We start from the raw sequence: 15,248 nt of genomic DNA on the forward strand, positions 1-15,248 counted from the left end.
AACTTGTGTGGGATTAGACAGACAAGCAACACAGCATGCAAAATATACGCTTCTCTGTTCAACGTAGAATGTGGAGGTGAATTAGGGAGCTCCTCAAAAGGTCTCTGCAAGTCGGACATGGAGAATACAGGAAATTTTGGAGCTTATGTTTGAAGGAAAATACCAGGTGCACCTGTGAGGCAACAAAGGGGACAGCGTCAGCAGCCACCGGTGTCTGTGAGGGAGCACATGGCTGCTGGTCACTGAAGGGCATGAGGATGGGGGTAAGTGGATACCAGCCATCCATGGCTTGGAGCCCATGGGAAGGACCAGGCTTGCAGAAGACAGGGAACAAGGCTGTCATTGTCTCCTCTCCTGGTGAAGCTGTGCAGAACTTTCCCTCCAAGGGCAAGATGAAGCAGCAGTTACAAGTGTAAATTTTAGCCATCTGTGGGCTGCTGTGAGCATGGCTCATCATGTTACCTCTCTTAGCCCCTCTTCTTTTATCTGTAACATCTGGACGTGAATGGTACCTATGCCCAGGAAATAGTAACCATGGTAATGTTACTACGATTTGAGCATCTCAGAATGAAAACTTTCACCCTGGAACAATGGGGCTTACTACTCTACCCTACCAGAGACTTCCACGGTTCCTCCAAAGGGGCCTCTCACTTTAAGGACCAAAAGTCAGAACAGGACATGGGACACAGAAATAGACCCTCTTGTTTAGCATTCTGGAGCAATCACATCTCCCCTCCACCCCAATCCCATGCACATCTGCATTCCTGAATTGCATGCTGTTTTACGATGATCATCATGATTCAGATTTTAATAATCTTCTTGTTGAAAAATAAATCAAGATATGAGGAGAAAAAATGAGCTGGAGATATTGCGTTTCTCTGGAAGGCTACCACTAATTAAGATGTTGAAAGCAATTTTAACACCATTTCTCACCACTGTGACAAATCTGACAGATTTACAAATTAGCATTCTGAGACTCTCACGCTGGATGTCCATGTTTTGTCAGATTCTGTGATGGATCACAAACGAGCTTGGTAATTGCTGCAAGCGATACACCGCCTTGCAAAAAATCAAGTGCACTCTCAGGTGACTCCAGGAAACCGGCCTTTTCATGCGCAGTAAGAACTATTGTTACCAAGTCCAAACTCATTCTGCTCACCACCTGACAGGCCAATAAATTGGGAGATGAGTGTTGGGGCAAGGAATAATCCCTTTATTCAGAAAGCCTGCAGACTGAGAAGATGGGGGACTCATGTCCTGGAGAACCACCTTCCCCAAGTCAGAATTCAGGCTGCTTTTATATTACAAAGGGGAGGGGGTGTGGTTGGTTGTTGCAAAGTTCTTGGTGTAGGAATTCTTTGTTCTTGCAGCTGTCCACATGGGTCAGGTCATGGTGTCCCTGGAAACCTCCAAAAAAAATGTTATTTTCTATTCTGCAACTTTTTATTTTTATATGAATGGGAAAGTGTTACACCCTTAGAGGTCAGAGCCTTGAGAATTGGCTCTTGTGTCTATTTCAGGCTCTAGGTAACATCCTTTTACAAAAGGTGCAGAACCAGCAAGACGGAGCACAGGAGACAGAGCACAGCGTTAGAGCCGAAGGAACAGATCTCATATGGAGTTAGCTTTGTTTTTCCCTATTACACTATTATTTTTGGCAGTTATTAGAAAAAAATGAATAGCATTTTGTAAGGCTAAGTTTCCAGTTCTCTTTTAGATGAATTTCAGGTTCAGGAATGATTAGACACCAGTCTTTGGGCTAGGTAGCCAAAGTCATGTGGTCTGCTTGGTTGGATCCTTCCAGGATCTTTGGAACCCAAGATGCAGAGGAGAAATATTTCACATAATGTGGGGTGGCTCCAGATCAGTACTTTTCCAGCAAATAAGTTGGTAGGATAATTTCTCATTTTATTGTGCATGACAGCTGCTACTGGGCTTGCCAAATCCCCACCTCCCACAGGAGAGGAATAATCTCAGAGGCTGTTCTGAAAGGTCATTTCTGACAGGGAATTTTTGATAAATCAGCAGATGTAAACTCAGGGTTAGATAGCAATATTCTTTTCTTTTCTTTCTTTTTTTATTTTTTCTTTTATTCCTCCCCCTCCTCATCTCCCACTTTTTTCCCCTCCTTCTTCTTAATATAAAGCTATATTGTGTTGGTAAATTTACCATGTAGGTAACAACTGAATAGGAAGAGAGAGATTCAATGCTGTTAGAAGTGAATTTCAAGATAATTTTAGAAAGAGGAATCAGAAATAGACAGAAGCACCCCTTTCCTAACTCTTGTCCCTTCCCATGTATAGAGCGACCTTCCTCTTAGGTCTCAAGGTAAAGACCTATAACCTTAGCACTTATAATACTGACATCTAGCATACCGTGGATTCCAGCTACGAGCAGGGGAAATCATACTCATTATCTCATTTAGTGCCAACAATCACCAAATTGTTGTAAATATCATATAAGTTTAGTCCTGTATTTCAGAGGAAAATAGAGGTGCAGTGAAGTTAAGTGACTCATTCAAGGTAACATTCTTGTAATAAATCAGCATTCGTCTCTAAACTTGTGCTTCTGGTCCTTCAGTCCCACCTTGTTTCTCCATGACATGCAGTGTCTGATGGTGTCTGTGAAAGACACAGATCACATCTTGGCTCTTCTTCGTAAATGCCTGTGCAGTGAGCTGGCAGCAGCCACTCAACATGGGTTTATTAAAAGAAGGAAGAAGCCAGTGGATAAGCAAGGCGGTAAGTGAGGCTGCCACTGCCTCCATCACTTACTCAACATTCTCGAAAATCTACCATGAATGAGGCCAGTGTCCCTAGAGGCAGAGCCCAAGACAGAGCCTCACACGCACCTGATTTATTGAGAGCAGGACCTAAGGAGAAAGAGGATGAAGGAAGAAGGGTAGGACAGGGCAAGGAGCTAAACAAAGATGCGGTCTCAGCTGGGGTCTGACTATAGCCTGATGGCACTGGGAGCCCTGGAGAGGAGGCTGTCCCGCAGAGTGCAGTCAGCAAGGAGCCGGGCTTCGGGCTTCGGTCAGTCACTAGCTGTGAGCCGTCTGTAGGGGAGGGGCGATCACTTCCCAACCAGCCAGCTTCTGTCAGCCGAGGGGGATTCTCTGGAGAGAGGGGCAGAGGTGGCCGGGGATGGGTGCACCAGCCAGGTAAAGGGGATCAGCAGGAGCCAACAGCATCTTTTCAGCAGACATTCTTAGAGTCCTGTGGGCATTTCCCTAGGGAATCCCCACCAGTGCCCTTCCAATGCCTGCATCCCACTCCATCACTGCCCTTCAGCGCCCATCCTGAGACCAGCCTCCCTCCAGGAGTCTCCCTGGGGCCACTCCAGCCCATAGGGATCCTTCCTTTTCAAAAATCCTACAGTGCTCCCCTAAACCAGATGCTTGTATAGTTAATCTTTGCCTTTAAATGCTTTCAGATTGTTAGACATGCATATAATTGTGTTCTTACTAGACCTGAAAATTCTTCCAAGGCATGGATTGTGGCATCAAATGACAATGTCTGTCAAGCAGCCTTGATGCATGTGGCCAGTGCTGGATGCTGTCAGCGTGATGTAGAGGCATTGGTCCCGCACAGTAATGAACAATGAGAGACTGAGTAGTAATGAATAACAGTAATGTGCACTTCACAGTGCTTGTTATTTGCCAGGCAATGTGCTAACCACACAACAAGTGTTTCCTCATATAAGATCTGCAAATTCCTGTCAAGTAGTCTGTTAATCTGTGATTCTCTTGGATGTTTCCATGTGCTTGTTACCCCATGGTCACACAATGGCTGCCACTGCTTCTGCATGCATCCCATCTGATTCAAGACAAGAAGGAAAAGCTGTTACCCGCCACATCTGCCTTTTATCAGACAAAGTAAAACCCCTTTCAGAAAATGCTAGGAAACGTCCATGTTATGGCCAAAACCATGTTATAGGCTTATACTTTCTAGCAAGGAAGGTTGGAAAACCATGCACCTCATTTCCTCAGATGCTAGAGTACCGTGGGGTGAATTACAATAAGAGTGAACAGGAATTTGGAATGTCTGTCAGCTTAGCCCACAGACATTGTCCAGTTGCATGCAACTACCAAATTTATCTCCATTTCACAGATGAGAAAACTGAGGCAATTAAGTAATTGCCCAAGGACTGGTAAGCAGTGGGTCCAGTATTCACACCCAAATCTGATTGCAGTCTGCACTTTCGACTACTTGCTTTATTACTTCTTTACTTTCTGCATCTTAGTACCGCATCTCTAGCTCAAAAATGATGACTCCAGGAGAGGGGTAATTTAGAGCACTACCTTAGAGCGTTTATCATGAACAACAACAAAAAATGTTCTAAATCCTGGCTTGATATCTATTTCCAGAGAAGACCAGCTATGAGAAAGCTGGGTTTAGGTTAGTTAAGAAAAGTCCTCGTGATGACCTCTGTTATGCAGGCCACTGGTGGAGACTCACGTTATGTCCCTCCACGCTTCATGCAAAAAAGCAATTATCCAATAATATACATTTTTTTTGATCTAGGAAAGACTGCCACTTTTTTGATATTACAATGCCAAGGTTAAGTTTTGTACATCACCGTTTTTCTAGGTCAGACCTTTCTGGTTGATGCAGTTCATTTAATTTGGGTGTTTTCTAAATTGCGCTACCAATAAGATACAGAAGAAGGTTTCTTGGCTTAGCATGTGGTATAAATGTGAAGTTCGTGAACGGTAGGAGTCCTGGTGGCCCACCCTCTAATTTGGAGGTCACCGTGACTCCCAGGACACAAGCAGAGACGATGCAGACAGGGTGGTGTCTGGGAGGGTGGTGGTGCTGGGCGCTGCCCTGTGGTGTGCTGGCATTTCTTCTCAACTTTGTGTTCAGTGATGTCACACTGACAGCTTGAAATCACATAGAGGGGAAGTACTTATACCACAAACATTGCAAACACTAAAAAGTAGGGCTTTCTTTTTTTTTTCTCTGAGAGCCACTTTTTAAACAGTTCCTAGTACACCTATCCATGGAGCAGCTCATACAAGTAAAATTGAAACAGGAAAAATGTGGGGTGAGAGGATGGCCATGTCCCAGGTCCCAGGTGAGTCCCTGGGACATGTCCCACCAAGTGAAGGTCCTTGGCTTCATGCAGGAAAGAATTCAAGAATGAGCCACAGTTGAGTAAAAGATTTATTCAGAGAGATGCACACTCCATAGACAGAGTGTGAGCCATCTCTGAGGACGAGAGAGCGAGAATCTTAGGAGATACACACTCCATAGGCAAAACACAGGCCGTCTTACTCAGACAGTAGAGAGTGGTCTTGGAGCATTGGGTCGGCTAGGAAAATGAGATCAGCCACAAGATGTGGGGGTTCCTAGTTTCTATGGGCTCAGTAACTTCCTATGCAAACAAGTGGGAGGGTTATTCCAACTACTTTAGGGAAGGGGCAGGGATTCCCAGGAACTTGGCCATCCCCCACTTTTTGACCTTTTATGGGCAGCCTTGAAACTGTCCTGGTATCTGTGGGAGTGACATTGAGCAGCTATTGTGTTACAAAGAGTGTGCATTGAAGCTGAAGTTCTACTGGGAGTTGAATCTTTTACCATCTTGGTGCTAATGGCTGTGTCACTCTTTTAATAATTGTGTCCTGCCCCCTTCCCTCCTGTCTCAAAATCACATTTCAAAAAAAAAAAAAGGAAGAGGAAGGGGATTTGAACAGAACAATCTACAGTTTGTCTTGGATTTGGAGAATGCCTCATAACTGTTGAGCTTGCCCCCTATTATAAGCATGAAAGCAATATCATGTTTTCATCAGTGTCCTAGGGTTCAGGGAATGCTTTTTGGGCAACTGGCTTAGATTCCTTCAATCAATGTTTGTCTGTTTCTTGCTCTATACACCTGTGATTGGTAATCAGAAATCCAATGGCATGTGGTTATACTTGTGATAAGTTCCTTAATACTTGGGGGCACCTTTAAAGATGATCAAGTTCTTGGAGGCAAACTTACAGACCCCTTTGCCTTGTGGCTTCCCATCCATTATCCCTCTGTTGCAATTACTTTTCACAGGTAATCAATAGCTAACCTGATAAATGGGAAGGCTCCTTAAAAATCCATTACTTGATTGCTGAGACTGAATGTTTTATTCATTGACAGATGTGATTTATCCTGCAGTGGCGAGGAGAACACTTGCTCCCACCGTTCTCACCAACACTGCCCAGCAGCGTGGGGTTCCAGCCTGGAGCAGACTGACTTAGTGAGGGAGCTGCCGCTACATTTAGCATGTGAGGTCATTAGCTATCTGTAAAGAGTCCAGATGCATTATCTCCCCCATTGTTCATCATTAAACTCCTCATTGTGGGAATTGTAGCTTGGCGTCCTTGATCTTACATTCAGATTTCAAAAACTACCAAGCATTCTATCCAGGTGGAAAGCCCTACAAGGACCCAATCCAGCTGCCTAGTGACACAGTGATAGGTACCATTATTGGGAACATACTGTTACCCCAAGGAGGGGGAAAGCATCGTTTCTTGTCTTACCAGAAGGAGAAGAATTCAGACGGGAGAAGAAAGTGTTGTGTAAAATAAAAGTTAGCAAAGTACACCTTCAAGAACAGAAGGCGGGCCAACTCAAGAGAGGGTAACTGCTCCAACTCGGCTTTGTTTTCCTGTTTTATATTCTAGCTTAGGGGTGTTCTGTGATTGATTGACGGTTCCCGCCCCTTGAGTCCTTGGCCATGCCTGTCTCCTTTGTGTGTGTTTTCACCCACGATGCATGCAGAAAAGCCCCCGGTGGGGTGGGGTGAGGTGGGGGTGGGGCTAAACCGCAGTGCTAATTACATTATAATGAGCACTGGGTCACATCAGGTTGGGTCCTTCTGTCTACCACACTGTTGTGGGATCCGTCTCTAATTGGTTTCTTTGTTGGCACTCGAAGTAACTAGGAATGACTCTTTTATTCTTGATGGCCCTCTGATTCTCTGCAGGCATGTCTGGTAACAAACACTATCAGCCTGAGCTCAGTGTGAGAAGGAGAACCACCAGGAGCAATGCGGAGTAAGAGACTGATGGCAAGGACCGGATCCCACGCTGCTGTCGAAGCAGGTCAGCTGCTGATATGTGTCTGTTTATTCTGATATTGTGCCAGCAGTCGGCGGGGCTTCAGCAGGCAGTAGGGAAAGGAAGATGCAAATGAAGTGGGAGAGAGCGAGGACCACCCGGAGCCCATGAGGATGACCTAGAAGCCACCTTCAGTGATGGGGGTGTCCCCTACAGAAAAAGGGTACCCTTACTTACGGAGCTAAATGTGAATCAGGAGTCCAAGAAGTTGAGTGGGGAGACTTCACAGGAGCTGGTGGAGCTGCCGACCCAGCTGTGGGCCCAGGAGTGGGAGCAGCCGAAGAGGGAGAGCTGGCAGGGGCCAGGGGAGCTGGTTGCATCCCCATGTTGACAGCGTGAGCCAGCAGATGGGCAGCAGCATGTGGGAGCTGCCACACAAACTCGGCTTTGGTTCTTTATTTTTTGTTATTATTGAATTACAATCAGTTTACAATGTTCTGTTAATATCTGAAGCACAGTATAGTGATTCAGTTGTACATATATGTATTCCTTTTCGTATTTTTCATTATAGGCTATTATAAGGTATTGAATACGATTCCCTGTGCTCTACAGTAGGACCTTGTTGTTTATCTTTTTTATATATAGTAGTTTGTATCTGCTAAGCCCAAACTCCTAACTTATCCCTCCCCACCCCCTTTTTCCCCCCTGGTAACCATAAGTTTGTTTTCTATGTCTGTGAGTTTGTCTCTGTTTTATAAATAAGTTCATTTCTGACTTTTATTTTTAGATCCCACATATAAGTGATATCATATGGCATTTTTCTCTCTTTCTGGCTTACTTCACTTAGAATGACGATCTCCAGGTCCATCCATGTTGCTGAAAATGGCATTATTTTATCATTTTTTATGGCTGAGTAGTATTCCATTATATATATATATCTCCAGTTCTTCTTTATCCAGTCATCTGTCAGTGGACATTTGGGTTGCTTCCACATCTTGGCTATTGTAAATAATACTGCTATGAATGTTGGGGTGCATATGTCTTTTCCAATTAGAATTTCAATCAGATATATGCCCAGGAGTGGGATTGCTGGATCATAGGGTAAGTCTATTTTTAGTTTTTTAAGGAACCTCCATACCACTTTTCATAATTGCTGCACCAAACTACATTCCCACCAGCAGTGTAGGAGGGTTCCCTTTTCTCCACACTCTCTCTAGCATTTATTGTTTGTGAACTTTTGAATGATGGCCATTCTGTCTGGTATGAGGTGATTCCTCATTGTAGTTTTGACTTGCATTCCTCTGATAATTAGTGACACTGAGTATTTTGTCATGTGCCTATTGTCCATTTGCATGCCGGACTCTCCTTTGGAAGTTTAATTCTAGACTGACATCTACTGCCTGCAGGTGTTTCCCTGTGTGTTGGTATTCTCACTCCCACTCCCATGGTGGCAGGTGACAAGCCTCCCCAGCTCCCACTTTTCAGCCCTTTTTGGGAATCTCTTCTCTCATCAACCCGGCCAGGAGGCACAAGGGGCTCCAGGAGTGCTGGCTCCAGGGCATGGACTCTGGAGCTCAAATAGAGTTTGAGTCCCACTTAAGGTCTTTGTGATGATCTCAGAGGCTTGTTAAACTCTGAGCCCAGTTACTTCAAGAGAACAATAAATTGCACAATGATATTCTCTGGCTTGTGTGAGGATTTCATGAGAAAAGGTCTGCATGGCATCCTGTGTGCTCTTTGGAGTGCAATGTGTAGTTCTTTTCTCTTTCTCCTGTGTCCAGACTGGCCTTGGCTCCCCATCCTGACACCCCTCACCCTGCCTCACTGCTGTAACAGGGAAGAGCAACTCTGATTCCCCATGAGATCTGTTCCTTTAGCTCTAACCCTGTGCTCTGTCCCCTGTGCTCAGTCATGCTGGTTCCTCACCTTTTGTAAAAGGATGTTGCCTAGAGCCTGAAATAGACAAGACAGCCCATTCTCAAGGCTCTGGTCTTTAAAGGGTATAACAGTTTCCATTCACAAAAAGAAAAAAAAAAGTTGTAGAACGGAGAAAAACATTTATCTTGTTGGAGGTTTACAGGAACATCATGACCTGACCTATGTGGGCAGCTGCAAGAACAAAGGATTTTATCACCAAAAAGTCTGCAACAACCAACCACAGCGCCTCCCTTTCTTAGTATAAAAGGAGCTGAAATTCTGACTTGGGAAGGGTGGTTTTTTGGGACACTAGTCCCCCATCTTCTTGGTCTGCTGGCTTTCTGAATAAAGTCCTTATTCCTTGCCCCAACACCTCATCCCCTCATTTATTGGCCCACCATGCAGCAAGCAGTGCAAGCTTGGACTCGGTAAACCTGCCTGTGTTTGAGGATCTTCCCTTCTCTCCAGGGCCTTGATTGGAGTGTGTCTTCCCACCTGCAGGTCAGAGCATCCTTCCTCGTTGATGGAGAGTTGGTTTCTTGGAATCCTGAGTGTTAATCTTTCCACTGCTCCCATTGGTGCCTTTGTTCACTGGTATGTGGGTGAGAGCATGGAGGAAGGAGAGTTCTCTGAGCCCCATGAGGACATGGCTGCCCTTGAGAATGATTATGAGGAGGTTGTCATGGATTCTGTTGAAGGAGAGAGTGAGAAAGGTCTCAGTGGCCCTGCTACAGACCCCTCAGTGCTGCTTTTGCTCTGGTGCCCCCACGAGTCTCTTTCGAGGTCCAGATATCCTCTTGGCACCTGCAGTTGGCTCTGACCCTACCAATAACCCCACTCTGGGATAGGTCCCACTTTAAGGTCTAGACCATCTCAGTCTTCTCCACTCTTGGAATTTACCAGGCCAAGCCTATATGTCCCCTAAGTTTATAAAAGATAATAAAATAATACTTTGGAATTTTCTGGTTATGAAATATTTTCTTCAATATTTATTGACCCATAGATTTTACGGACCCCCCAACAACGAGCCCAACTTGGATGTGTGCCCACTCTTCCCCTGCTCACTCCTCGCTTCCCGCGTGACGTTCCTGCCCCAGTTCATTCTGCTGGTGACTCTTTACACAAATCCTTCCAGATGCCACGTTTTCTGTTCACTGAATCCCTGCAGCTCTCTGGATCATTTCTCTAATGTCCTCATCCAGCAGTCTGTCTAGTTCTCTTTTTTAACTGAAGGAAAACTTTGATATCAAGTATGAGAAAATGTTGGGGAAAAAAGTTACCTAGTGTCCACCAGTCTCCAGATTTGCAGATGAGGAAATCGAGAATCAGAAACACAGTGGGCTTGTCCTAGTCTCTTGGTTAACAGGGGCTGTAGTGCGTTAACTGGAATCTTCTCTCTCCTGGATCAATTGCCTCTGACTTCCTCTCCTCAGCACGTGTGCACCTCTCGTCCCAAGCCAGTGCACCAGAGACTAAGTCCAAGGGCTCCCTGCAAGCCTCACCCCTTGTACTGGCTTTGTCCTCAGTAGATGTGAAGAGAAGCAACACCTTGGGTACCAAGTGCTCTCCCTTCCTCGGTGTATGTGATGCCCTCATCACCTTCCATGCCATTAGGGAATCTGGTCAAGATTTGAAGCATTAGGATATTGTTCCAGCAGGATTCAGGCTGTATTGCCCCTTTCCCTGAAAGTCTCAGTAGAGTTGCACTTGAGACACAAGGACCCAAGGAGTAGCAGTGGGGTGCTAATCACGGTTTGGTTCCAAGTGTCCTGTGTGGGTTCTCAGCCAGGACTGGCTGGATCACCTGACTTACATCTCTTGGGGGTTCTTGCTCCCACTGCTCAAGTCTGACCTCTAGTGGACCCTAACTCCCAAAGAGATGATGGGTGGTTCCGCAGAGCTGCAGGTGAAAGGACTTGAACTGCTGGCAAGATGGCCAGCCTTGTTTCAATGAGACAGAGAGAGGAGGATGGGGAAGAGGGAGGGAAGGAGAGGAAGGGAGAGAGAGAGGAGAAAAAACGGAATAGAGAAAAGGGGACTTGACCTCCTGTTTCTTCTCTAAGCTCAAGAAGACCTTACTTAAACAGAGTTTCTTTTGAAGAGCACCATGACAGTGGAAAATCTAGTGTGTTTGTTACCAAAAAAAAAAAAAAAAAAGTGAGAGGCAGAAAGAAATTAGCGAGCAATATGAAAGGATATGAGAAGGCAGGAGGAATGTAAACATAGCGATGGAGAGGAGAATAGGGGACAGGAAAGCCGCCACCAGAGCTTGAGAGGCTGAGAGCACGGGTGGTGGAGGGAGCAGGGCGCCTCTTTACTGGAAACAGGCAGTAGCTGCTGGCACTGTCCATTTCCCTATTCTGGGCTACCCTCTGTGCGCACCTGTTAGCTGCCTCCGGTTCTAGGACACAGGGCGTCTCTGTGACCACCGTACCCAGCAGAGTGCCTGAGAGACAATGCTCAGGAGGGAAAAAGAAAGAATGATGGATTTTGTTCAATATCTATAGTGAAAGACTAACAACCACAGATCCATAAGGGTTAAGCCTGCTCTGACAAAGGCTAGCTGTGTTCTGTTTGGCATCAAACCATAGCAGGTAAAGGTGAGATCCAGGGTCAAGAAGAGGTCATTTCACTCTGCTCAAGACCAATTCCTTGATGCACTGGTAACAGCAACAGAGACCCACACCTGGAAAGCCCCCGCTAACTGCTGCCATGTGACACAGGGGAACTGGTGTGGCTCAGAGGCTGCTGTGTGCGTGGCTGACCCCCATCAAGATTCCATAGCCACAGAGACCAGTACAAGTCAGATTAGACCACCATCACACTGCTTGGTCCCAGCTGGATTTTTCACGTTCAGGAAAAACCAAAAAAACCCAAGGAATGAACTAGTCTTAGTCTCAAGGTCTCCTTGTGCCTGGAGCAGCCTGCCAGCTTCAGGGTTCAGGCCCAGACTCAGAGCTTCTCTTGCCCCCCAAGACCCTTGTCTTTCCTACCCCTTGGGACACCATGACTTCAGCCCCTTGTGGTCTTATACCCACATGTCCCTGGATTATGGGAATTTGTAAGATCTGAAGACATACATTATACCCCTCGCCAATTGTTCCTAATCTGATTTACAGTGCAGGAGCCAAATCCACCTGCTGTGGAAACCCCACAGTGACGTCCTTAGAAAGAAGACAAAAAGATGCTTTAAGTGAATGCCTCTAATATATACTAATTCAATAAAATGCTAATAGAACAATAGAATACACACTAATAAAACACATATTAACACAATATAATAGAAAAAATACTATTTCTCCTTGATTTTTGTGGGCCACTGTTACAGACCATCACAACCTCGCTGCCAATTGTGTGACTTTCTTCAAGTACAGTTGCCCTGACGAATATAGCATGTATGTATGTATATCAATTTGTTTAACCCTCGTAACAACCCCTTAGAGGCACCTGTCATTCAGCGCTGTTACGAGCGACTTAGTTAAGACACAGAGAAATGCAGCATCTTGGAGCATCTACTGAGTGAGTAGCAGAGCTGGGACGAACCAACGCTCTGATGTTGTTCTAGAGTTCATGCTCTGCTCGCCAGGCCGGGCACCCCTTTCTCACGTTGCTTGTCAGTGTGAGTCTGTGTCCTTGCCTGCAGAGCTTCTGGAATGCCGCTGTCTGGATGGCACGGTGCTTCCCTCAGTGTAACTGACATTTCTTTTATCAGTTCATGTCATACGACATAGACTTGGAAAAGACATGTCTCATAGAAGAGCCTTCAACAGGACCTTTTTGGGGATTTTCAAGGGGATTCTAATCCCATCACTCAATGTCTGCGGAAGGCTGCCTTCTGCTGCCCTCCTAGTTCTTTCTGTGACCTCTCCTTCCTATAAAACCACACCCAGATTTGAAGAGAATTTGAGGGAGCCCTTACCTTGAATGAGGAGGAGGATGCCCAGACCTGCAGCTTTGAGACAGAGAGCAGAGAATATGCATTCTGCCTGCTCTGCCTACAGTGGTTACAAGCAGAAAAAAGCAGAAATAGTGGAATAAAAGGCATCCAGTGAAGTGGGTCATGTGGGAGAGGAAGCGTTACTGATGTGGTAGCTATAAAATCTCTAAGCTACAGTGGTTTCCTCTGTTAGCTTCCCATTAATAGAGTATTTCTAATTTAATTAGTTCACATTTTATGCCCTTTCTGTGCCCAAGATAAATTACTGCAGGTCTGAAAAGCAGAGAACCTCGAAATGTATTGAGTATATAAAGACAGAGCTACAAAAAAGGCAGCCGGAGCAGGGCTGGTAGGACATGGGTAGCTCCAATCGGCCTCTCTTCACAAAAGGGCTGCCATTTCTCATGTTGTGTGTGCACTGCATTCCAGGCCATGACTCTCAGGCAGCACTGCATAGCTTGTGTGTAAGTAAATTAAATCAGCGAATAGCCAGGAAGCTGATTCCTTGAGCGGAAGTATGCCCCTTTAGCTTCAGTGTTTATGTGCTGGCCAAGAACTAAACCAACACTACAAAGTAACCCATCGCAGAATACTTAGGGTGTGTACGCTAGAAGAGAGTTTAAGTAAGAAAACTGAAGCTCAAAGAGGAAAGAGAAGGTTTTCCCAGATTCCCATAGGTGGTTATTGGTAGGGCCAGGGCTACGATTCAGGTCTCTTGGTCAAATTCTCACTACCCCGTGTGACCCCCGACACCCATGTCTTCCTGCCCTAGGCTTACCATTTTTGATGTGCGCGGCAAGTGGCAAGATCTGACTTTGGAGAAACAATGCCCTGGAGGCTGCTGAGCGCCTCCTGGGAGTCAGTGACTGCAGATGAGGCAAGCTGTCCTCAGGGACTTTGGTGGTGGAGCCTCTCCCCATTTCATGAGCCTGATTAACCAAAACCAAACCCCGAAGGCCTCAATCATCTAGATAAAGCCAAGTCTTCTTTCCACTAATTTCAAGCTACGACAAACCATTCTTAATGTAGTGTTAGGATCAAGATATGTCAGAATAGCTCCAACACACTTTAAATTCATTTCATGGAGGAAATCTGGATCGGGTCCTAGACCTTCGGGAAGGGCTGTTGCTGAAACCCCTCTTGGAAACATCTCATCACCTTTGTTCTGTCAAATGAAATAAAACGCATAACCTGGAAGCTGAGTTATGTTTTATTTGGCAGACATTTCTGAGGACTCGAGCCCGGGATGACAGCGTCTCGGATCACTCTGCGCGACGGCCCCAGAGTGGCAAGGTGGAAGCCAGGATACATGAGTTTTTGCAACAAAGACCACGTGGTTGAACACCAAAATATTACTGTTAAACAAAACCAGGGATCTCAAGTTAAGGAATCTAGTGCTTTTCTATGTATGGGAAGGTGCAATGCTCTGGGCTTATTGAAATCATTCCTTTGATGTGCACCTAGCTGTCTAGGGCCAGCGTCCTGTTCTTTCCCATTCTGAGTCCCTTCTGGGGGCACCACTGGGGGTGGCAACCAAGGCCAGGCTGCCTGCTTGTCCGCATCCTGAGTTCCCTCTGCTCACTGTCGAGGGGGTGGCGGTTGTGGCTGATGACTTGATGGCCACAGCATCCTTTGTTTACCAATATGGCTGGCAGTATTTTTCATTCACAGGGACACACACACACACACACAGGGATGTAATAAAAGCCATGAGTTTTCTGAGATCAGAGGCAGTGCCCCGCTGATCCATGAGTCCTCAGGACCCGGCTCAGAGCCAGCAGACTGAGGCTCAGAAACTGAAATGAGGGGTCAGAGAAAGGAGCCTGCCAGAGCCTGAAAATCCACTGGAGAAAGTAGCCACATCTTCTACCTTGGCGTTCTCATCCACCTGCTGAAAACCCTGGGGGGACCTCCCACTGCATTACTTTCGGTTTTGGAAAATAAATTGTCACTGAAAAACTGAGGGCATTAAAAGAACTATAACAAGTCGGGTGGTATTTGGCGGCTCCACTCATAATAAGATGGAATCCACAAGCAGTGTCAGTGAGCGAGAATACGACGCTCCCAGAGGTGGAACTTGAAGAAAAACACGGTTTGAAAGTTAATGAGGGAGGAAGAGGCAAAAATGAAACACGATTTGTTTTTAAAAAAAAAAAAAAACACATGGAGGAAGAATTCTCAGCAGACTCACAGGCAGCATCACGAAAGCTGATTGTCTGATATTTGTGTGGCAAGAGCAGACCCCCGACTGAGTCATTAAATCCCATTTACAGGCAGTTACAAATTTCACTGCCTTTATTAACTACTTGAGATGTTATTCACTTGATTGGCTTACAGTTGTGGCCACTCACACTTCGGGA

The sequence above is a fragment of the Vicugna pacos genome, chromosome 5, assembly GCF_048564905.1.
Source record: "Vicugna pacos chromosome 5, VicPac4, whole genome shotgun sequence".
In the NCBI taxonomy this organism is placed as follows: Eukaryota; Metazoa; Chordata; class Mammalia; order Artiodactyla; family Camelidae; genus Vicugna; species Vicugna pacos.